The sequence below is a fragment of the Balaenoptera ricei genome, chromosome X, assembly GCF_028023285.1.
Source record: "Balaenoptera ricei isolate mBalRic1 chromosome X, mBalRic1.hap2, whole genome shotgun sequence".
NCBI lineage: Eukaryota > Metazoa > Chordata > Mammalia > Artiodactyla > Balaenopteridae > Balaenoptera > Balaenoptera ricei.
The window spans coordinates 61665508-61689804 of record NC_082660.1 but is presented as its reverse complement, the minus strand read 5'-3'; positions in this window follow the sequence as shown (position 1 = coordinate 61689804).

Here is a 24297-nt window from a genome sequence, read left to right as displayed (position 1 = left end):
AATGGGCAGGAGGGGCATCTGGAGACCTCCGGTATTCCTGCCTTTCTTACGCTGTCTCCCAGAGGCCCTGCAGAGAATTCTGGACTGAGGAAGCTCTCTCTCTCAGCCTTGTCCCCAGTCCTGCCCCAAGGTTGGGAGGACTCATTTCAGCGTCCATCAGAGCATGGGGGCCCACTGGAGGCTTCTGAGCCTGGGTAGGCTGTGCCCATCACTGCCTACGGTCAGGGCTGGTCCCTCACACTCCTACAGTTGCCCCCTCCCCACTCTGGCAGGAAATGGGCTGAGCTGAGCCGGGCCTGGCTTGCCACCTCAGCAGTCCAAGGCCCTGCCTCTCTCCCAGCCTGGGGGAGGGAGGCGCCACCGAGGGGGAAGCACCGAGGCAGATTTAGGACTTGGGTGGAGTTTGAAGCCCCCCAAAGCCATTTTTCAACCTGAAAACTGAACCAAGCTGGTCTGGAATTGTGGCTGGAGGATAAATGTGGACCCCATGGTGTCATTTTATGGTCAATTTTCAGAGTGTAACTGCACTTTAAGCACTAACGCTGAGTAGCAGGAAAAAACTTCTTAACCATAAGATCTATTAAGAGTGCAGAGCTGGCTCCCAGGGGCAAGGTGGGAATGCGTAGACGTGAATCATTGGAAACAGGTCTAGCCCAGCGCTAGGGAATAACCCAGCCCAAGCTGGGCTGCAGGGAGGGAGGGAGTGGGGCTGGAAGGGCGAGAGGGCGCCTCCAGCTCCTCAGGCCCTGACGGTGGCAGCCTCTGGGTCTCTTTTCCCAGGGGCCTGGAGTGCCGGACCCTACCCTCTCCTGGGCTGGCTGCCCAAGCTGGGGCCCGGAAAAGGCAACACCTGGTGCAGCAGAGGGCCTGGCGGGCCTGTGCTGGGAACGAGGCCTGTTTCCCTGGTCGGCTGATTCCATGTCAATAACCAGCTTAAGTAAGCTTTGACAAGCCATGCTTGGCCAGCCCCCAGGGAAAGGGGACAAGAGGCCAGGGAGGGTCTAGGTTATTTGGGGTTAAATACTTCGGGGGAAAAGAGTCAGGGGCAAGGAGTTTGGGAGAGGGGGTCCAGAAATGGAGGCTGGTGATGGCAGATGGCAGATGGAAGGGGAGGCTGGGGAACCAAGTGATCTACAGGGTTCTTTCCAGCTGGGAAAACTCTTTGGCTCCAATGGGTGCAGGAGTGAGGAAGCAAACTGACTGCCAGACAGGACCTCCAGTAAAACGAAGGTGAGCCTCCTCACCTCTGGTCTCAGGGCCATAGTCTACCCATTGAAACACCTGTCAAGATGCCATCTGAGATGAAAGATTCAGGGCCAGGGCTGGCAAGCATGGGCACCAGAGGGTACCCATCTGGGGCAAGACAAAAAGCGACACCCAGGTCTGGCACTGAAGAAACCTCAGCTGAGCTACGATTTGCTGTGTGACCTTGGGCAAGTCATTTTTCCTCTCTGGGCTGAAATGCACCCATTTGTATCAGGGTAGGGGGAGGTGTGGGGGAGCGGGGTGAGGTGTGGAATTTGAACCCGACCAGTTCCTTTTAGCCTGAGAATATAAGGGTCTTGCCAGCTAGAACATTCCCGGCTTCCTCAGTCTGGTGTGCTCTGGGACGTGATTTCCTAGGGGCTAAATATAGAAATAGGAAGAAAGAAAGAAAACCCTCACTAGGTGCCAGGGAATATCTGAAGTGCTTTTTACAAAGATGAGCTCATTTCATCCTCACAACAGCTCTGCAAGGTGAGTACTAATGCCTCCATTTTACAGATGAGAAAGTTGAGGCACGGACAGGTTAGCAGACAGACTCAAGCACCAAACTGACTCTGAAACCAAGGACACTCAGTCGGCCTTCTTTCTGGCTCTTTTGTCTAAATGGGTGACCCTGCCTCCCCCACCTCCTCCCCGGGCTCTGTGTTCCCCTTCATGGCTTTCTCATGCTGGGCAAGGGCCGCCCTGCCCAAGCTGGCGGCCTCCTTGAAGTGCCCTTCACCTCCCTGCACTCCCTCCCTCCCCTCCCCTCCTCTCTAGGGAAGCCCAGCCAGGCTCAGGTTTCTCCATTTCCAGGCTAAGGCTCCTGCTCTGGGCTGGGCTCACTGGAGAGATCTTGCTGACCTTGCACTTTCCTTCTACCCTGAGGCCCTGGGCTCTGAATGGATGGATGAGAAGTCCTGCATGCCCTGCCCTGGTGGGGGACTGAGGAAATGCTGGCCTCTTGCCCTTGACCCCTTGTGAGAGAGAAGGCAACCCAGTCCCACTGAGCAGGCCTGACTTTGACCCTACAGCCCTCTCAGAGCAGATCTGGGGCAGGCGCATTGCTGAGGACACTGGAGGAATCGAGGCTGAGGGCTAGGTCCTCAGGGTTGTGTGTACAAACCGCCTCTCCAAATCACCATGGGGTACTAACTCTGCCTAGCGTTGGACTAGTTTCTTCTTCAAGCTCTGTCTTTCGGAATCATAACATCGCAAAGTGTTACAGCTGAATAGGCTCTTAGAAATCATTGAGGCCAAGACCTTTTGGTTTCAGATGGGGAGCCTGAGGCCCAAAGAGGGCAAGGGTGTGCTCAGAATAGCACAGAAGACAGCCATGGAGGCAAGGTGGAACCCCGGGTTCCTGATTCTTCCAGGTGACTGCTTAGCTCAGCTCCATGCTGGGCCTCCAGGGCCAGCTGTGTGCCGCCCTCTTTGGGGCAGCCCTTCTTGAGCCTTCACCCCTCACCATACACAAGATCACTCCCTAGACACACGTACACACACACAAACACACACACACACACACACACACACACACACACACACACACACACACACACTGCCCTGGAGATTCAGGCCCTGGGGAGTGAAGTGGGAGGCGCACAGGGGCCCAGGTGAAAGGCAGAAGCCAGGATGGTGGGACTGAAACTGGGCCACTAGCTTGGGAGGGGCATTCCAAAGCATGAGTGTGCCCTGTTTTTCCCTGCCTTAGAGCTTCATGCCTACCCCTTGCGTGCTCCGCTAAAAAGGATGGGAGAGGCTGACGGAAACCCCCCAAGCTTAACTGTTTTCGTTTCTAGTGATGCTTGAAGTTCTTGGAGGTCTCTGGCAAAGTCACTGGCCCATCCCCTGGGCTCTGTGCTGCACCTGTCTCCTGCACGTGTCCAAAGCCCAACTGGTGCCCCCTCCCACCCAGCTTTCCAGGCGGCTGCTGCCACCTGGCGAGCCGGGCACGGTGGCCACGAGGGGGCACTGGCGCTCCACAGCTCCACTGGGCTCTGAGGCGTGCGCTCTCCCCAGCTCGGGGTTGGGGGACAGCAGGAGTTTGTGTTGGGCTCCCCCCGTCCTGGCACCCTCCCATTTCCTCTTGGAAGCCTCCCTAATCTTCTTCTGCCGAGGGTCACATCCCTGGGCCGAGGGACGAGGTGTTTCATTTTCAATTCGCCCCCACTGTCCCTGGGGGAGCTCCATGAACACGGAGAGGGGAGACCTCTGGGCCGCAGCCCTCTCCTCTGCCCCTGTGCAGATCCAGTCTCCTTGATGCTTCGGCTTGCCCCTTTATGGGGTGTCTCTCTCTTACCTGCCTGCCCTCCATTCCCTTCCTGGCCTGTCTTCTGCCTTGGAGCCCTTGTTCCAATCTCCTTGGGTCTTCCCTCTCCTTTCTGCCTTATCAACATTCAGCTTTCACTCCTTCCTCCTCTCTTCCCCCTCCTTTTTCTCTCCCCTGGCCCTCTTCCTCTCTCCTCCCTTCTCCCCTGGCCTCCTCTCTCCCCTCTCCCTTATCCTCGGCTCCCTCCCTTCTCTCCCTCAGCCCTTGCTCGGAGGTGGCCTCTCGGGGTGGACAAGTTGCACGTGGCGTGGGCCTCGGTCCCTCCGTGGCCTCTGCAGGCTGAGATGGGGATTGGGGGTGGGGGACGATGGCTGCTGGAATCCTGGAGTGGAGGAGGCTCTGGGTCAGAAACTCTTCAGTTCACTTAGCAGATGCAGCCTCTGGGGATAGGGGTGGGGTCCAGAGACTGGGGCCTGCTCTCTGCTCGGGCCCTGCCGGCTGTGCAGTCTTTCACATCCGCTCCCTGGCTTCAGTTGGCCCCTAAACAAAATAGAGCGCTGGATCTCTGAGGACTCTCCCAGCTCGTGTTTTACTTTTTCGTTTGTCAGCAGTGACTGTCAGTCACCCCGAGGCCTGAGCACTGCTTCTCCCAGATTCCCCTCTGTCCTCCCCACCTCCCTTTAGAATGCTAGGGACCCTTAGTGTGACAGACAGGGCCCTGCCAGTGTCTGTGCGTTGCACCGAGGGAGAGGGGCTGGGGTTGGACATGGGCCCTAACATCGGCGTGCTGGGTTCCGTCTGGCACACTGTCTCACTGACTTCAGGGGGCCTGGGCAGCTCTTGGGGCAACTAATTGTAGAAAGTCAGTGCTGGAAGAGGTTGGGGCAGAGGCAAGCCAAACATAAATTATGGGCCTGGCGTAGTCCCCACTCTACCCTGAGCTCTAGCCCTGAGGTACAAACCCAAGGCCCACGACCTGCCTTCCAGAATCTACACCCCCTGCAGTACAAATAAGGAAGCCAAGGTCCAAAGATGGGCCAAGACTTAGCCAAGTACATGCAGCAAGCTGAGGTTAGGCCCCAAGGCTCCCGCCTCCCAGCCTTGAGAGCTCTGGGGCTGTGAGGCTGTGGGTGTGGAGGTGTTGCCCCCCTAAACGTGCAATGGGCAGGGTGACACCGCTGAAGTGGAGGGAGCTGGGGCTGGAGTTTGAGGTGGGGGTGGGTAGGGATAGTTGCCTGCTCCCTCCTCTTGTGATGGGCACATGCCCATCCTAGTAGTGAGGCAGCCCTGGGGCCACCGGCGGTCCCTGCCACAGCTGGAGGGTAGCACCCCACCTGACAGTGTGATTTATCACATTCTCCCTTTCTCCCCTCAGCCCCCAACCTTCCTGCAGACCCCAGAGAGGACCCAGCTTGACTTCAAGGCAATTCACCTGTTTTTGATTTGAGACTCAGGTGGACGTTTCTTTCTTCTCATCAAAGAAGTGGTGAGGGGAAGGCAGGGCCCCATCCATCACCCCAGCCTCTCAGCAGCCTTGGGGAGGGGGAGTCGAGGGGGAAGGGAAAGGCCCAGGGATCTCGCAGCCTCCTTAATTCCCAAAGGGAACCTCCCAGACAGCCAGGCCGGGCATTACTGGCCCAGACGTTTAGATCTTGGCCACAAGTGCTCAGGAGAAACCGCCTAGTGGTTCCTACATTGGTGCTCTGGATCTCTGGAGGTCCTGCAGCCAATTTTTCTTTTCCAAGCCCTGCTGCCTGGGGGATGAGGAGAGGTGCCTGGAAGGGGCTTGGGCCCCAAACAAAAGCAGAACAAAGATTTAGCACCCAGAGAAAGGGGGAGAGGGATAGGAGAGGGAATTAATTTTGTTTTTATCGCCTACTCTGTGCCAGACAGTGTTCAACATGTTATCTATGTCATTTAATGCTCCCCACACTGCTGCGTCCTCTAGATAAGGAAACTGAGGCTCGGAGAGGTAAAGTGATTGAGCCAAGGTCAAATCCCAAGGGAGTAAGTAAGTAATGGGGACTAGATTCAAGGTCACAGCTGTTTGGTTCCAAAGAGAGGGCAGAGGAGGGACGTAAGGTATCTGGATGCTGGCCCCACCAGGAAAGAGATGGGCTGTGGCACCCAATCCCTATCCTACCCCCAGTATTTGCTCCCCCGTGTGTTTCAGTTCCAGGCCACTGCTAACCCTCATGGAGTCCCAGTGTGATTAGGAAAAGGCACGCCTTCTTCTGGGAATGACCCAGCCACAGGGCAGGGGCACATGGCCTGCTGCTAGGAGCAGGGCTGAATTTCAGACCCCCTACCTCACTGTTCACCTGCATCAGCCCCCCTTGAGCAGGGCTCAGCCTCTACAGCCATCCGCTGTGACCCTGCTCAGGCTGTCCTTTCTTTAGAGCAGGCGGAACAGACCCTGGTCTGAGAGGAGAAGTGAGTGGCCTGATAGGCTTTGCAACAGCGCGCCATGATGCCTGATTCTCCTCCTCCTTCTCCCCCTCCCTGAATGCTCTCATCATCACCATCCTCACCACTGTCTTCCCAGGCATCCTCATGATACTACAATTACTAATAACAGGGGCTCCATTGCAGCTCAATCTGTTTGGAATTCTTCCCCTGGAGCAACCCATTTTCTCCCTGCTGGACTCTTTCCTCCTCATTACACCCCTCTCAGTTTCCAGCTTGCAGAAGCCCATCCCCTGGGAAAACGCGTTTGTGGCCCGGTCAGCTGGGCCATGGTCCTGGGTGGCCTGGGGAGACCTGAGAGAGGGAGGGTGAGCAGGGACACTGCATGGGCTCAGGTTTGCTGACTTTGCTGCTGTGTGTCTTTGGGAAAACTGCTCGTCTCTCTGGGCCCAGCTCCCCATCCTCAAGCTGGAGGGGTGGGTGGAGGGTACCCACAGTCATTTCCAGCCTGACCTATCAGGGTACTGGAATCTCTGAGTCCATCAGTCCTGCTCCTGTCTAGGCACCAAGCAGTGAGGCTAAAGCACCTCTTGGGCCCCTTTCTGGGGCTTCCAGCCAGGCGAGACACCAAAGGCAAGCTGGGGGAATGGAAAGCGAATCCCAGCTTTGCTGCTTCCCAGCTGTGTGACCTGGGGCAGGTCACTTCACATCTTTGAGCTTTGGTGTCTTCAACTGAACAATGAAGAACAACGTATCATCTCCCCTCCCAGGAAAGGGTGCTGTGAGGAGTTAATAAAATAATGTATGTAAATGGGACCTGTACAGCACCTCATGCAGTAGGCATTCATTCATTCATTCAACAAACATTCCTTGAGTTTGTTTATCCCAACTCCCAACTAAGGGAGTTGGGATAGTCTAGTAATAGTGCAGGCTCTGACATCAGACTGCCTGGGTTCAGAACCCAGTTCTGCCTTTTGTGACCCTGATTCAGTGACTTCAACTCTCTGTGCTTCAGTTACCCCAGCTCGAAAATGGGGCACCCATCTTGTAGGGCTGTTGTAAGGATTAAGTGAGTCAATCCATGTAAAGCATCTACAGCTCGGCAGACAGTAGGAGCTCATGAAATGTCATGACACTGTTCTAAATTCTGGGGTGTAGTGGGAACAAGATGGATGATGTCCCCACTTGTACGGAGTGGTCAGTAAATGTTGGATCCTTTCCCTCTTCCTATTATTTTCCCCTGTGAGGGGGATAAAGAAGTGTCTTGGATCGCTCCAGCTCAAAATCATTCTTTGCTCCCTTCCCTCTTCCAGCTAATCCATAAATATTAAACAAATATTCACATATGCAATGAAGATTCATTGAGTACCTTGTCTAGCTCTCTGTTAGATGCTGAGGCTGTAGACATGAATATGACTCAGCCTTCGTTCACTGCAAGTGCTCAGTCTATGAGAGCGAGAGAGAGACTGACTCTTCTTACTGTTTTTCTTAGGGCCATGGGGGAAGACGTCTCATAGGAGGTAGCCCTGTGTTCTGAGTTATGCCAAGAACATTCCAGACATAAAGAAGAGCATGAGCAAGGGCACAGAGGTGCTAAGAGATGGCCACCACTCCAGTGTGGCTGGGATATCGGTGGGTATGGAGGGCTGCTTTGGATCTTCTCTCTAGAGCGCTCTTTACGGGGCCCTGTGCTTGGTGTTCTCTAAAGTTCTCTCACCGTGGTGCGGGGATGTTTGCCTGCACCCCACACAGGAGGAAATGGAGTCAGGGTGGCGAAGGGACATGCTCAGGGCCTCCCACCTAGCAAATGGCAAAACTGAGGTAGGCACCCAAGTCTGTCTGCTTTTCTCAACACTTCTCTGCTGTCTTAATACAGCAAATCGGCCTGTGTGCTGCTTTGCTCCAGGTAGCTGTGTGTGCAAGCGGGGGAGGCTGAGGAGAGGGATGTCTGAGGGCCTGGGCACACTGCAGTGAGCCTGCACCTCTCTGCCCTGTTGTAGGGACATGCGGACAGCAGGAAGTAGCAAGGCCTAATTTATCTTATGTTTCTCCCTACCCAGGAACTCGCCATAAGGAAGGCTGAGCCGCTCTCCCACCCCGTTAGACACACACGCACACCATCCTGCCCTGCTCCTAAAAATATCAAACCAGTGGAGCTGCAAGGGAAATGAATGTTTGGCAGCAGAGCAAGTGGCCTAGGAGTGGTGTCAGGCTCCGTAAATATTTACCCGCTGGATTAGAGCAGAAGTTGGAAACATTAGGCAGCTGAAAATTACTGTTTTAATAGCATGGCTGATAAATCCAAACTTGGGGGGGGGGTTTGTTTGGAAGTCTCAGCTTCTGGGAATTTCAGCGTGTAAACTATGGGCCTGGGGTGGCTGGGAACGGAGCAGAGGGGTGTGGGCTGCTGGGCGGGTCTGCCTGCAAGAGAAGGAGCCAGGCCCAAGAAGGCCCAGCGCCTCAGGCTTCAGCCATCCAGAAGATGCTGCATTAATTCATCTCCTCATTCCTTCATTCTCCCATCCATCCATCAGACCCTGGTCAAAAGGAGGCATGCTAAGCAAACATTTATTGGACCCCAACCACATGCTACGTATTACAAAGGGGGGGGGGGTTACCTTTCAGTTCCGAGTTCAACATTTACTGTAACCCTCAATGGTAGCAAGTACTATTTTCTCTCCCAAGAGGCTGAGGAAAATCAAGTCTCAGAGTGGGAAGGTAACTTTCTCAAGGGCACCAGCTGGGAAGAGCCAGAACAGGTTTTAAGCCTGGGTATCTCTGAGCCAAAACCATGTTCTTCCCACCGCACTGCACTACGCTCCAAGGTGGCGTGTGAAGTAGAAATTCAATATATTTCTGAGAAATCTGAACCAAGGGGCCCAGAAACACAAAAATGAATCTGACACAGCTCCTCCCTTGGAGAGCTCCTGGTCTAGAAGGGGTCTGGGCTGTGTAGCCAGGTGGTTGTAATTCCAGGGAGAAAGTGGCTAGTGCCATAAGAGAGGATCAGACAAAGTGCTGTGGGGCTTCGGAGGAGGGCAGAGTTTCTCTCAGCTTGGGGGGCAGAGAAGAGGCAGGTGTCAGAGTGAGGAGGGCCAGGACAGCTCCGTGCAGGAAGTGGCAGTGGAGGTGGGCCTTCCTTAACTGATGGGTGGGATTTGCAGAGGTGAAAGGAGCAAGGGCAGGTGGTCCAGGCAGCAGGAATAGCACGGGTGAAGGTATGGATCAGGAATACTGAGTTTGGTTGAAGCCTAGCGTGTATAAAGACAAGGGGTGGGAAATAAGTTCCATAAGGTAGATGGGAGCCAGATTGTGAGGAGCTTCATGCCACCAAACTGTAACCCTTCAGAGCTGAGGAAGTCCAGGGTCCCAGGGCTCAGGACTCTCCATTTTTCTTTCTGCCCTCAGGAAAAAGCCAGGTGAACAGTTCCCCTCTGAAATCTCCACCTCAACTCATTCCCACGTGGGGCAAAACCCTGAGCACCACCCACCCCGGGGCATGTGTGTGTGTGTGTGTGTGTGTGTGTGTAGTTGGACTTCCTTCCACCAAGCTTGCCTTCCGGCTGCTTCCAGCTCCAGCCAGCCCCCCATTCTATCCTGAGGCCAAGATCCCCACTTCCCACTACTAGGGCTGGGGACCAGGTGTCCCTGACAGGGCTGCAAACTCTGTCGGGAACAGCACAGTGAAGCTGGTTCAGACACGTGGGCATTTCTGACTGAGGAGAAAGGGGCTCCAGGGGAAGGCTATGATGGGCAGCTGGGCCCCCTGAACAGAGGGGCAGAGAAAGGTGACAGGGGTGGTTGAGGGAGAAGAAAGCCCTGCTTGGGCACCAAATAGGCCTGGGTAGGAAACCTCCTTCTGAAGTGTGACCTTGGAAAAGTCACTTCACTTTTCTGAGCCTCAGTTTCTGCATCTGTCACACAGGGACGGTCACACCTACCTGGAGACATGATGTGAGAATTCAGCGAGATAATGCATGGAAAGCACTTAGCATGCTGCTTGACACATAGTAAGCACCCAGCCAATGTCAACCACATCATCATGAATAACTGAACACTTGTGTATCTCAACAAGAAGGGATTTTGTATATAAGGGAAAACTTCCAGAGAGCAGAGTTATTTCCTGGAATAACTCTTCGCTGAGAGGCGTAGAGCAGGGAGCCTCCATCCCGCTGAGACAGGAGAGTGATCCAGAGAGTCTGTGGGTTTACTTGTAAGTTTCATATCTCAGTGAAAAGAAATCCACTTTAGGCTTGGGGAGTTCGGGTGTCAGGACTTCTAACTTCTGCCTCAGGGTCTGACACCAGGCTCAGCTCTGTCACCCTCCCTCCTCTCCCTTTCCCCAGGGCCTTCAGCTCTCCTTCCGCCAAATGGGAAGAAATAGGCCTGCGCTACATTCTGTAGGGTGGGAGAGAATGGCAGCAAAGAGGAGGTGACAGGCAGGGCTGCGCACAAGGAGCGGGGCTAGGGGGCCAGCCAGCCCAGGGAAAGGTGTGAGTGAAATGGAAGAAGCTGTTTCTTTGGGGCTCTGTCCTCCCCAGTCCCCAGCTAGAAGGGGGGGGAGGAAGCAGGCCCAGAGGGGCTGGAGACCATCCCCAAATTTGGTAATTAGGACTCTCTGTGTGGTTTTCTTGCTCCAGAAAACGTTAATTTATTGCAATTTGAAAAATGATCGAGCCAGGGCTGGGGACTCAGCAGCTGGTGCAAGGGAGAGAGAAATCTCTTTTTGTTCTGCAGGGAATTGGGCTGCCGCCTCCACCCCCCACCCTGCTCCCCTGCCGGCCATCCTTCTCCCGGAGTGTCGAATGTCGACAGGCTCCTCCCAGAAGCGGTCTGCCTTCCTCGGGGGCTGAACCGGCCGGCATTTATCAAAAGCCTGGAAACTTCTGAGGGAAAGAGGTGTGTGGGGAGGTATGTGAGCCAGCCCGGGTGGGGGTGGGGCTTCGATGATTCTCCGCAGCCTTTGGGGTCACCGTGCGGGCTGCAGCCAAGGGCCAGAGCTGGGAAGGGAGGCCTGGAGGGGGGCGGGCGGCTGGCTGGAAGCAGTGTGGGAGGCTCCTCTCCTCTTCCTCGCTCCTGTCGAGCTCTGTCCCACCTGCCTGTCTGCCCCCCTCACCTCTATTGTTCAGTCAGACAAAAGATGATTATGGAAAAACAGCCTGCACCCAGCAGGCAGGCTCAGCAAATCAACAAATCCCCACATCTGCTGCTGCTGCTGCTGCCTGGCGGGGCCCCACTGGGCCCAGAACCCTGGGCCTCATTCGGCACCCACCACCGGCACGGAGCACCATCTGCTGTTCCTCTCAGGGACAGGTCCACGTCTCATCTCCGGGACCCCAAGTGTCTACCCCGTGAGCCTCTGCCCCGTGCACGAGGCTCCAACCTGGCTGCTTCTTCCTAGGCACCATGGCCCTCCTTGCCATCCCTCCTGCCCGCGCCACTCTCACGCCTCCATTCATCAGCAGGCACTGTGGACACTCCCTCTGTGCAGGGCACTGGGCTAGGTACTAGGACGCCGAGGTGAGCGAGGCACAGGCCCTGCCCTGAAGGAGGTTCTAAAGGGGGAAGGAGACAAATACAGAGAGAAGAGGGAAAAGGGGCTTCAGAGGGATACAAACAACTCAGATCATTACCTCCATCACTTTCTCACTCACTGTTTCTGTCTGCATCGGCCTCACACCCACCTCCCCCTACCCTCTACTTCTTCCTCCTCTCCCCCCACCGCCTCTTCCTATCCCCTTAGATTGTGCCCACCAGCAACAACCCCAAAACTCTAATCCTCATCACTGTCATCACCATCATCACCATTTTCAATTCCTCATTCCCGCAAATCTATTCCCTGCCCTCTAAGAACTTAGAGCCTGAAAACTGACAAGCCAACAGGGGACAACTCTTAAGACCCAAAAATAAAACCCGCCTGCATGCATGTGTAGGAAAGAATTTACACCATAGTCTTCGGTTCGAGCAACCTCTTGGGGGCTTCTGGAATCTCTCACATCTGGTTGGAGCTTTGCAATGAGATTCAGATCGGTTCCTGGCCTACAAAAATGTTCTTCATCCGTCTCTCTTCCCAGTGGGTCAGCGTTAGCCCTTCTGGAGGCTGGGAGCCAAGGAGCCAAAGAAATCCAGCTCAGGGACTAAGGGTGGTGTCTGTTTGCATTTCAGCTGGAACCTGCTGGCAGCTGGCCAGTTTGGAATTCTCCGCATTCTTGCTGGGCCTGGGCTCGGCTCAGGTGCCACCCATCCTGGCCTGGCAGACAGTAGATAAGAGGGCTCAGGAGTTCCAGGGCTCCAGACGAAGCACCCTTTCGCTACGACACAGTGCCTCAATGGGCTACACGGGAGAGTGGCAAGTGTCCAGGAAAGTCAGGGTTAAGGTGGGAAGCTTATCCGCACCAAGAGGGACAGGCTGCCGCTGGGCCAGCCCAGTCTGGGCTGTCAGGAGAGAACTGAGTGGAGATTTTTAAGAACACTGACCACCGTTAGAGGTAGGAAGGATGGGCAAGGACTCCTAGCTTTCACTTTCCAGATGAGCAAACTGAAGCCCAGAAAGGCCCCAGCAAGCGATAATGGTGAGTTTCAGGCTCCTTCCTGCAGGCTGCCTGAGGCTGCCTTCCTTGGCGCTAGAGGAATTCCTAGACAAGTAAGGAGAGACTTGACTGTGACATTGTCCAGTGCTTCCTCGTGACACTCAGAAGGGTGGAAGCCAGTATGGCCTTGCTGGCCTCTCCCAAGTTCCCCAGTGTCCTATGAAGAGTGTCTGCAGAACTCAGCCAAGCTCTTATTTTTTTTTTTTTTTTGCTACAGAGAAGGCGGTATGAGGAGAGGGTTCTCACTAACTGAGTGGCTAAGCGAAGCGGACCCTCCCCTCACTGGCACCGGGCTGCCCTCGCACCCAGGCCAGCACCCTGCCTGCCGAAGAGCCTCTGGTGGCCCCCAGGGTCCGGAGGACCCGGTGCGCTCCTGGCCCCGCCCTTACTCTCTCAAATCTCCAGGTCTGCCCAGACTCTCCTGCTTGACTGCCTTCCCCGCTTTTCTGTGCCAGCCCACTTCCTGTTACTCTCAGCTTGAACCTGTGGGTGCCCACTCCACACCTGCCACAAGGAGACCCCTGTCCCCAGCAATGCTCCAACCCAGTGGTTTTCCAAGTAGGTCTGCAGACACGCAGCATCAGCATCCCCCGGGGCCTTATTAGCATGCAGACTGTTGACTCTGCCCCAGACCTACTGAATCAGACTTTGGGGTAGGTAGGACCCAGCAATCTGTGTTTTAACAAGCCCTTCTGCTAATTCTGCTGTATGCTAGAGTTTGAGAACAAGTAGTATAAAGCGGGCAATGGACTCAGGCCCACCTGGATTCAAATCCCAGCTCTGCCATCACTAGCTGTGTAACCTAGGTCAGGTCAGTATACCTCCTTAATCCTCAGTTTCCTCATCTGGGAAATGGAGATCATAGCACCTGGCTACTTGAAAATAGCATTAACTCTGATTCACTCTAAAGGAAAAGAAGAGTTCGTGAACAATTAGAATGGAAGTTAATTGTCCAAGAGTTATTCAAGAGGGGGCCAGGTGGCCACACTGTGGGGTGAGTGTATGGTGTGTTTAGCCAGGAGGCTTGTGTGGCCGGAACCCAGGGTGTCCACTGTGTATCCCACCTCCTTGGTTACTCCTGCCAACTCTATCAACTGTCACACATGTCAAACTCCCAAGGCTTGGACCAGCTGTTTCTCCTGCCTGGAATAACTTATCCTAAGAGCCCATGAAAATTATTCCTTCCCCATGAAGCTTTCTGAATCAGAAATTGTATTAAACACACAGGGGTTTATAGTCTCACGTGCAAGAAGCCTGGAGGTAGGCAGTTCAGGGATGGCACGGTGACCCTATGAAGTCATCAGGGGCCTTGCCTCCTTCCAGCTTTCTGCTCTAACATCCTACCACCACTTTCATTTTCGAGGTCCTATTAGTGTTCAAAATGGCTGCTGGAGCTCCAGTCATCACATCACCATTCTAGACAACAGAGAGAGGCAAGGGCACACATCTTAGCTGAGTTAGCTTCCTTTTAAGCAGCCTCTTCAGAAGTCCCACATTTGTTTTATATTTCATTGGTTAGAATTTAGTCACATGTTATATGAGAAGCTAGAAAATATAGTCTTCTGGCAAGGCATTTGTCACTAGAGGAGAGAGGGGAGAGTGGATATTGGATGGTAGCCCTGAGAGCAGTCTCTGGAACAGCTCCCCTTCTCCTCCCAGAAGTGACCATCACTTCTAGCCCTGCTTTCCCTCTTTCCTTCCAGCATTTATGGCTCTGTGTTGAAATCTGGCATCCAGCTTCAGTAGGTCCACCAGGCAGGAAGGAGTCCCCAGCTGCTGCTTCACTCAGCCCAGCTCAAAAGAAAAGCTTGAGTGGCGATTTCAGTGAGCAAGCAGGGACATGAGGGCCCAGGGCCCCGCAGAGTGCTGGCGTTAGAGTCAGCCTCAAGTTCAAATCATAGTCCTGCCATGCAGTGACTCTGTGACCTTCCTCTGAATGCAAGGATCTGCCCCTCTCTGCACCAAGACAGAGCTATTGGCACAGACACCTTCCACCCAGGAGACAAGCCACACTGGTTTCTACCTCCGAGAGGAGCTGCCCCTGGTGGAGGGATGTGGACATGCCCAGCTCTGAGAGTTGGTGGGGCTGATGTGTCATTTTAGGATAGATAGAGGCCAGAGAGGGACTGTGGCCTGTCCCAGGTCACACAGTGGGTCAGTGGCAGGGCCAGGATTCAAACCAGAAGTGGACAGTGCTCTGGGCCCATGTCCTCCCCTCTCAGGGCCATTCATTTATTGAGAGCCTCAAATTGCTGTCGAAGGAACCCTCAATCGGGACATGATAACATTTCAGTCCTATGTGAGCTTTAAGATCGAGGCTCAATAGTGCCTCCTCCAGGAGGTTGACATCTCCCTTACTTCTGCCGTGCCCCTCACATGGCGCCTCTGCCTTCCTGCTATCATGTTGATCGCACTGTAACGGGATCATTCCCCCACCAGAACGGGAACCCTGGGAGGCCAGGGAGTGTGTCCCACAGAGTTCTGCACTCATGCGCCCAGCCATGGGCTGGTCCCACAGTAGGTGCTTGACAAATGTTTGATGAGAGAATGAATAACACATGAGTGAGGGACCACGCATCTCTTCTCTTCACCTGGGCCCTAGGGGGTTGTAGGGGTGGTAACAGCCCAGGGCTGGCAGACCAGAAAAGTGTTTTTCCCTGGAGCCATAAGAAAAGTGGAGAGAGAAAGCGACATTACAGGAAAGCCAATTCCCCATGGCATTAATAGCCCAAGTTTTGCTGCAGGAGTGAGGCGAGTGGCAAAACAGGTGTGTGAGCAGATAATACAATCTTCTTCCCTAACACCCACGTCGTGAGCCAGGGAGCAGGCAGCCAGAAGATTAAAGCCCTGACGCCTCCTAACAGTGCCAATCAATATTTATTATAACAAGAGGCAAAGATTGCTATCAGAAAGAGGGAGAGGATATATATATATATATATATATATATATATATATATATATGTACATAAGAAAGCAAGACACGACATTATTTCTACTTAGATGCAAGGGAAGAAAATAACAACAAGAAGAATAATGACAATAATAATACGAGACAGCCTTGCAAAAGGAGCTTTGTTGATTCCTTGCTCAGAGAAGATAGCTCCTTCGGCAAGAGCCTCACTTAGTCTCCATGTGTCCACCCCGCTGAGGTTTTGATGTTCCACTTTCATCAAGAATATTGAGCATGAAATGCCAACATTATGTGGGCTGTCTGGCGACAGCTGATGAAGAAATGGAGTGTGGGGCGGAAGAGTGCCAGGGACGCCTGCCTCCACTGCCCAGGGACAAAGCGATGGCTTAATTGGACCCCTGGGAAGAGTGACAGCCCAAGAGAGCAAAGCAGGGTACATCTGGGCCCTCTGCCACCCATCACCACGCGAGGCCTGACTTGGGGGCCAGGTTGGGGGGGTTGAAGGAGGCTCGAAGGCGCCTCACTCCTGAGGGAGGCAGAGGATCTGGGGTTACAGAGCTGCTGACCCTCGGAAGGAAGGGTGGACCAGCACATGCCTAGGCTCCTGAGATCAGTGGATAAGGAGGTTGGGAGCTGTTTTTGGCTTCTAGATGCAAATTCTGAACTCCAAAGGACTGTCTCACAGAGCTTCCTGCACTGGCAGTAAGAATCCTCTTCCTTGGCCAGTACTGCTGCCTTGGGACCAAACCTAAGACTTGTCTAGATCAGCTGGGCCTCGCTTCTGACACCACAGAGGTTTGCAATGTCCTCAGAGGTCAAGTCCATCTCTGAGCTTCAGGTCTCGCTCTTCCTACTCAGTCCCAGACTTCAGAGGAATCCAGGGGCGCTCTTGTCTTAGACACAACTCAGAGTGCTATCTGGAGTGGGCAACAGGGACATTCCCTGGAGGCTTGTTAGGAATGCAGAATCTCAGGCCCCACCCCAGACCTACTGAATCTGAATCCTCATTGAACAAGATCCATGGGTGATTTGTCTTCACATAAACTTGGAGAAACTGCTCCAGATGAATGGTTCTCAGCCTCAGCTGCACATTAGACTCAAACAGGGGAACTGTTTAAAAATGCTGATGCCTGGACCACATCCCAAACTGATAAAATTTAAGTCTCTGGGGAGGCAACTCGAGCACAGGTGCTTCTAAACAGCTCCCAGATGATTTTAACGTGCAGCTAAGATTGAGCACCCAGGGCCAGAGAACTATCTATGGGCACCTATTCAGATGCATCCCAAGCCTCACAGTCAGGCAGCCCTTCCAGGGGTGGAACCACCACAGGCCTCCTCTGTTGGGTCTGCAGCCCATACGATCTCCATCCATCGGGAAAGAGAGGCAGTACCAGCGTGTCCTTCTCCCTAAGAACATTTCTGAGGCCTCCAGGGCCCTCTAGTGCCCCAGCCTCCATTCCTCCTGTGTCATTTCTGTGACAAGCCCAGGCAGACTCTGCAGGAAGTAGGGGAACTGGGAAATCTCACAGACCCAGAGCTCACCTCATATCCAAGGGCACTGGCTCCTGTCCAGGGGCTGTACACACGCTTGGGTGTTCTCCCACAAACCAAATGATCTCAACTGTTATGCCCCTTTCTATGTCTTCCTACTGGACACTCTGATGCCTTGGGCTAATGGGACCCAAGATGGACAGATCACCTCCACTATTTCCCCATCTCCAGAAAACCTGCTCTGCTGGCTTACAACTTGGGGGTGTTGAGAGGAGATGGTGCCAACTTAATTCTAGGTGTTCCTCAAGAAAATAACTAGTACCAAAGGGAAAATGTTATAAGGAGGTGAACTGTCATATGCTTTTCTTAAACCGCTTTTCCTAAAACTTATAGCTGTCTAACAATGGTCTGCCACGTGGGCTCATTAGCTCTCTGACACTGGAGGTGAGCAAGCATGGGCACCTGGGAGGGAAACTAAAGAGCCTTTCTCATCCAGTGGGAATGGTGGTGGGAGGAGCTGAAGCTCCTCAAAGATCTCCAGCCCTGAGCACTTACAAGATCATATGTCAAATAAGGGTGACGGGAGTCATCTAGTCCAAAGGCTTGTCCTAGGGGAGCTTGGGGGATCTTAAGATCTGGAGCGAGTCTACAGAAGAGAAAAATGAAAGACAGTCTGTGTTCTAGTCCTCACACTGCCACTGACTGGCTGGGCTATGTGACCTTGGGCAACTGTATTCCTGTCTCTGGGCATCAATCCATGGGACCAAACTCCATGGGCTTGAGAGGTCCTGACAGCCAGGGCTGCCATTTTACACGCCCTAGTGGGTGCTCTTTACCTAGACCACACTCTATCCTATGACTATATGCTATATGATTTGCAAGGCTCCAGTGCAAAATAAAAATGCAGGACCGGGGCTTCCCTGGTGGCGCAGTGGTTGAGAGTCTGCCTGCCAATGCAGGGTACACGGGTTCGAGCCCTGGTCTGGGAAGATCCCACATGCCGCGGAGCAACTAGGCCCGTGAGCCACAATTACTGAGCCTGCGCGTCTGGAGCCTGTGCTCCGCAACAAGAGAGGCCGCGATAGTGAGAGGCCCGCACACCGTGATGAAGAGTGGCCCCCACTTGCCACAACTAGAGAAAGCCCTCGCACAGAAACGAAGACCCAACACAGCCATAAAAAAAAAAAAAAAATGCAGGACCTCTTGATCAAAAATTAAGAATTTTGAAGCAAGGACGGCAGAGCCTAACACCAAGTACGGGGCCCTGTGGACTGCACCGCTAGGAGGAAGCTGGCCCTGACCAGATAGGAAATGCAGGAGGAAGGGGCAGCAAGGCAGAAGCGGGGCTCATACCTTAGCGTTTCCCCTCCTGCTGCCCTCTTCAACCCCTTGAGCCTGGCAGCCCCACCTGAAGCCCTTAACTGTTTAGCTAGGAGGGTGGGCAGAAAGCCTAGGGACGCCAAGGGCCTGCTGACCCTGGAGGACTGAATTAGGAGGAAATGATTTGAGAGGTAATCAATACACTCAGTTGCAGTTCATTAACATCTAATGAGTCCTCTAACTGCTCAGTCTCCACTGGGGCCTGGCCAGCACTGTCACCACTCCCTGCCCCTGCTCCCCAGTGTCATTTATCCTCCTAGGGGCTGATCCCAGGTGTGAGGCAGCTGCTGCAGTTGGGGGGAGGAGGGTGAGGGAGCACCAGACAGCCACTGGCAGAATGCTGCGGCTGGAAGGGCCATCAGGTTCCTTCTAGGGCAACACGTACGTGATACGGGTGAGGAAACTGCAGCCAGAGGAGTTCAGGCCCAAAACATGGAATTGGAATTGGGCACCACTGACCTTTAACCCAGGGCTCTTTTCCCACTGTCTTGACAGCAGAATGTCCAAGCTCACACCCCAGCCCTGTCATATATATATATATATATATATATATATATATATATATATATATATATATATATACTGGCCATGCCCCTTTACTTAGAATCTCAGCTTCCCCACCTATCCAATGGAGGCCATGAGACCCATTCTACAGGCCTGTAGTGTGGCCTAAGTGAAGTAACAGATGTGAAGAGCACTTTGTAGAGCAGCATTTACCAAGGCCCTGCTTACGCACCAGAAGCTGCGCTCCATGCTGGGGACCAAGCTATGGATCAGACAGCCCCAATCCTCCCAGCCACCACTCCCCGAGGGAGACATGTTCAGAGGGAAAGGGGCTTCAGCACAGCACAGCCTCTTTGCAGGCCACAGAGGGGCGGCCAGGGAAGATTTCATGGAAGTGGTGAGCTCATGGGAGGTAGAGGATGTAAACTGGTTTTCAGTGGAGGAATGACAGAGTCATATCTTTGACAACACTTTCATAGCAGTGACTACATGTCAGACCCTGTTCTAAGCGCCTTACAAATATTAACTCATTTAATCCTTACAACAAGTTTGTGAAGTTTCCTAGGGAAACTGAAGCCCAGAGAGGTGAAGTGACTCCCTCAGGTCATAAAGCTACTAAGTGGCAGAACTAGGGTCCATACTCAGAGAAAGCTCACACTTTTAATCACTAAGCTACACTGCCTCTGATCCCCGTGGCAGCAGTGGTGTGCATAGTAGTTTGAAGGGGGCAGACCTGGAAGCAGGGAGAGCAAGGAGGGGTTGGGGACAAGAGGCCAGGTGAGAGATACTGAGGACCTGACCATGGGCAGTGGCAGTGAAGCTGAGGAAGAGGTAACAGATGGGCAGTTTGGAGGCAGGAGAGTGCATTTGGTGATATTTTAACTTGAGCTTCTGATGTCATGACCTTATTTCTCTATGGACACACACTCATGAACTTGTGTTGGTCAATGTCCACATTTAGAGTTCACCTTAGCTCTACTTGCTGAGTTCAGAAAATATATGGCAATTATCATTTTTATCCTTTCTGCACTCCTTTTTCTCCTTCTTTGGGTAATAGATCCAGACTGCTTGGCCACAGGGGTTAGCACGTGACCTAAGCCAGCCAATCAGAGTCCTTCCCTGAGACTCTCCTAATCGGTGCTATTGGGAGGAACTCTGTTTCCTCATTGCTGCTGAAGCTGTAAGAATGTGAGCACTGCTTCTGCCTTCTCTTGGTGTGGCCCTGCGTCAGCTGTGCCTGGAGCCAGTCCTCCTGCTCTGCCCAGGGGTCTGAACTCTCGCAGATACCTGAGAGTCCTCGTTCAGGCCACCCTCTCCCTCCCCCACATACAATTTGTCACCAAGTCTCTTAGACCTGTCAACTGAAGAAAAATGTACAACCTAAAACCTAAAGGTTGTGAGTTATGTTTTATTTGGGAACTTACTGAGGACTATAGCCTGGGAGACAGTCTTCTCAGCTTCTCTGAGGAACTGCTCTGAAGAGGTAAGGGAAGAGCCAGGACATACAGGAGTTTTTGTTGAAAAAAGAAACAAAAAAACCATGTAGTCAAACATAAAGATTACTGCTAATCACAAAAAAAAAAAAAAACAGACATCTTTTGAACTTAACGACTTAGTGCTCTTCTTTGTATGGGAAGATGCAAGCTTCTGGGGTCAGTGAAATTATTCCTTAGATATGCATCTTAACTATCTAGGGCCAGTAGCCTGTTTTTTTCCATCCTGAATCCCCCTCAGGCATACCTCCCTCAGGCATACCGTTGGGTGGGGGTGGGGGTGTGGGGGTGGGTGGGAGGGGCTGAGGGCTTGATGGTGAGCAACATTCCTTGTTCACTGGAATGGCAGGCAACATTTTTTTGTCCGCATACCTCTTTGATACCTCCTGAGTTCTCTGTTCCTTCTTTCTTTCCACTGACTCACAGGAGTGCAGACCCTTGTCACCCCTCTTGAATGGCTGTCATCAACTTCTAACTGCTCTCCCCCTTTTTCTAGCTCTCTATAATATATCCTCCATTCAGTGGCTAGAGGTCTCTGAGAAGTCACATCTGTGACCGGCATCTGTGACTCAGCATCACATCCTTGACCTTTGCCATATTCTTCTTCTTCCTGGAATGGCAATGAAATTGCCTGTAAACTTCTAGTTCTTCCATCCCTGATTCAATCATGGCCATCCTTTGAACTTCTCTGACTGGCAGGCCAGGGCTCTTCTTCCAGGCTTCCACCCAGGTGATATTCACTGATAATAATGTTTGGTGTATTTCCTTCTAGTCTTTTTTTTTTTTTTAACGCTAATTGAGGTCATATTGTACTACAGTTTTGTGTTTCTCTTTTTACTCCACGATCTCTCACTGGCATATCTCTACATCATCAGAAACACTTTGTAAACTGTAATGTTGAGTGGTTGCGTGACCATCTGCCTGGATATCCTATGCATTTAGGACCTGAGCATCTCCATGTTCTCCAGCCTTCCACGATCACTCTTTTTTTTTAAATTTATTTATTTTATTTTATTTATTTTTGGCTGTGTTGGGTCTTTGTTGTTGTGCACAGGCTATCTCTAGTTGCAGCGAGCGGGAGCCACGCTTCATTGCGGTGCAGTGGCTTCTCTCGTTGTGGAGCACGAGCTCTAGGCACGTGGGCTTCAGTAGTTGTGGCTCATGGGCTCAGCAGCCATGGCTCGCAGGATCTAGAGAGCAGGCTCAGCAGCTGTGGTGCAAGGGCTTAGTTGTTCCGTGGCATGTGGGTTCTTCCCGGACCAGGGCTCGAACCCGTGTCCCCTGCATTGGCAGGCAGATTCTCAACCACTGCGCCACCAGGGAAGCCCCCCCAACACCTTTTAAAATTGAACCTCACCCTAAGCAAGTATCAAACTTCTTTTTCCTCCATGTACCACTTGAAATCCTCTCGTGTACAGAACTTCTCTTGGGATCACGTTGGCGTGGGGAATTCCAATTGACAGCAGCCTCAAGGCTCTGAGAGTCTTTGCCCTGTCCCAGGGCTCACTGCTGGCGGCCGGGGTCTTTAATCCAGACTGCCACCACGTTGCTGGGACCCTATCCTCCTCGAACCCAAGACTCTTTTCTTCAGTCCTTTCTAGTCCCATGCCTGGGCTGTCACCATCCCCGCCCCACCTGCCCCCCTGCTGTCTCGAAGCTGGGCCAAAGGAACCTGAAAATCATTTACCATCACAAGAGATTCTGCAGAGATGCCGCCCAGCCCACAATGAAGCCGGCCTTTTACATTACTAAACAGAATGCCTACCACTGCTGCTTTAGAGCATCTGCATTTGGAGTCAGGGCCTTCCCAAGACAAAGAATAGGTACTTGAGGTACATCTGCATGACCAAGAGGCCTGCCTGCGGGTTGGGACAAAGGCATCGTCTGTCCCTAGGACAAATTTCAGTGGCTCCCTTTAGAGACTTGGGCAACACCCCACAGGCAGTTTAAAAAAGAAATTGTGGTTTTGTCTCCCGCCTTCAGCCTTTGAGGATTCAGAATTGTTAAGGTCCAGCTTCAGAGGCTGCTGTCAGACAGTTTTCACAGTTCCCTCATTTGATCCAGTTATTTGCTTTTATAAATAGCACCTGGGGTGGGGCACATTGTGGGCAAACATTTTTACTCCCATCCACAATGATTTCCTTAGGATAAATACCTAGAAGTGGGATTTCTGGGTCACACAATGTGCACTTTTAGCAAGCTTCTTGTACCTCTTATCCAACTGCCCTTCCGAAAGGTCAGAGTGATTTGCAGCTCTCAACCCCCTCGTCCCCACAGTGGGCGCTAAGGCCGGTCTCAGGAAAACCCTCCACAGCATAGCATCAAGAGTTATCATTTTTAATCCCTGCTAATTTGATAGGCCAAATATGGTATCTCACTGTTGCTTTAATTTGCATCTCTTTGGGTTCTAGTAGCATTGAACATCTTTTCATATGTTTATTGGCCATTATTTTGTGAAGTGACTGTTCATCGGGGCCTTGTTGTCTTCCTCTCCTGTCTCTTCCAAAGCCCAGGGCTAGCTGGGAATGAAACACACCAGACATTATTTTTAATTAATCTTCCTTAAACACAGCTCTGATCAGGTTACTCCTCTGCTTACAAAACCTCTGATGGTTCGTTCCTGCCTACAGGGTGAAGTCCAAATTCTTTCACCCAGTCTTCCAGGCCAGTCAGAGTCTGGTCTCAACCTTGTCACCTCCCAGTCCCAGCCCTCACACCCATGCACTGCTCCAGCCACTGTGGGCTACCTGATGCCTCCTGCCCTTCCCCCAGGCACCCTCAGACACACAGCTCAAATGGCACTTTCTGTGCCAGTGTTTCGTACTAGCCCCAGGTCAGATAGCATTCCTCCTCCTCTCTGCTTCTGTAGCTGGCACTTGGTAAAGATCTCCACCGAAGCATAGGTGTGGGTGTCTGGCTCTTCCTCTTCCTCTTTGGACTGAGCTCTTGGGTGGGGTAGATGGCAGGGATCACATCTCTCCTCTCTGGGGCCTCAGAACCTGAAGGGTGGGATGGGGGGGAAGGGTGGCCACCACATATTGACACTGCTCACAGGCCAGGCACTGTGCTAGATGCGTCTCTCTCTCTCTCTCTCTCTCACACACACACGCACAAGTAAACATGCAACAGATGAAACAAATCCTTGTATTTTTTTTAATTTAAAAAAAAATTTTATTATTTATTTATTTGGTTGCACTGGGTCTTAGTTGTGGCAGGTGGGCTCCTTAGTTGCGTCTCCAGGACTCTTTAGTTGTGTCAGGTGGGCTTCTTAGTTGCGGCTTGCAGGCTCCTTAGTTGTGGCATGCGAACTCTTAGTTGCGGCATGCATGTGGGATCTAGTTCCCTGCAGGGATTGAACCCCGGCCCCCTGCATTGGGAGCACAGAGTCTTATCCACTGCACCACCAGGGAAGTCCCAAAACAAACCCTTTTAACACAAGTGTCTATAGTCACTTCTGGCGTCTGAGGGAGTGAGGTAAAATTCACATAGGGTGTGTGGAGGGGATAAATCTCTATATTGCTGCCTTCCTCTCTAGGGCAAAGAGAAAGGAGATGGTCCAGTGTTGAGGAGAGCATGCTGAGTTTGGGGCTGTATTGGCGCAGGGGCTGGAGAAAGTCAAATTACTCAGCATAATGAAGGGAAAGGGAAGAAATACATATATTTTTAATAAAAACATATTTATATATTTTTTGAGTTGCTAGAGGGTAGCAAAGGAGTGAGGAGTGGCGAGTAAGCCTAGCAGGAGTGCTTACCTAGATGATAAAAATCACTCAAGAACTTTTGAAAAGACAGTGTCTAAAACTTACTTGAAAGTGACCTGGGATTCCATGAGGTAAGCCCCTCTATCTTATTCAGTCGAGTCTGTTCCCCTATCCCCCACCCTTGGCGGGAGCATGTTCTCTGAGAATGAGGGCTGGAGACGGCACCTGGGGGCAGGGAGACAATCTGTAGATGAACCTCTTCAGGGCAACAGGATCAGAGCCGGAGGGCACTGGGAGAGGAGG